Source organism: Frankliniella occidentalis, unplaced genomic scaffold, assembly GCF_000697945.3.
Source record: "Frankliniella occidentalis isolate FOCC.00 unplaced genomic scaffold, Focc_3.1 Scaffold6, whole genome shotgun sequence".
Classification (NCBI taxonomy): domain Eukaryota; kingdom Metazoa; phylum Arthropoda; class Insecta; order Thysanoptera; family Thripidae; genus Frankliniella; species Frankliniella occidentalis.
Window position 1 is genome coordinate 4,107,828 of NW_026267136.1, and position 898 is coordinate 4,108,725.

Consider the following 898-nt stretch of genomic DNA (forward strand, 5'->3'; position numbering starts at 1 on the left):
CCCCCCCCATTCCCGACCCAAAACCACTATTACGACTGCACTACTTCCGTGACTTGACTTTCTCGTCTGCCGCCGTTGTTGTCCCGTCTTCTCTTGCCCCCCGATTCTCGTCCGAGCGGTTCTCCTACTCCCGGAGAGGCGAGCAGCAGCAGAAGCAGCAGAACCTCACCCCGCCCTGAGGATTATCCCCATCTCGTGCCCTTCGGGCTTTCTGCGGCTCATTCCGAGACACGCGAGCGACTGTGAGGCGAGCGCGGAACTGGAGTCCCAGTTCCAGTAACCGACATTGCGGCGCGCGCGCCCCCTCCTCCAGAGCAGAGGGGCTGCTGCTGGCTGCTGACCGCTAGGCCGGGCGGGGCCGGGTAGCAGCGCGCCCCGGGGGGTCGTCCTTAAGCGGGGGGCGCGGGGGCGGGCGCGGCCTGCCTGCTGGGAGTGCATTCCATTTGCATTCGTGTCGGCGCCTTGAGCTCATCCCCCACCCGACTCCCGGGCGGCGCTCCTAGGGAGAGGGGCGGGCGGGGGCGGGTGAGTGGGCGAGGGTAGGCTCTGCTCTATGACATATTCATTGCCACTCCACCCCGGGCCACGCCCCGCCGCCGTCACGGGGGCAGTCCTAGGAAATGAATTATTGTGTAATCTAAATTATTTTCATTTCGCCATTATTCATTGATGGTGGAGGAAAACATTTTGACGGTGTTCTAGCCCTGGCAGTGCGGTGTCTGCCCAGCCTAGCCTAGTCTCCGCGTACGACGCGGCCGCCCCCGAGAGATCGCGCCGAGCGGCGCGCGAGTGGGGCTGAATAGTGTGTGCTGATGGTATGGTTCTGATACGCCTGTCAGGCAAGTAATGTACTCCCCGCATGCGCGGCACGGCGGCTGCCGAGGGAGGAGAGAGAGAG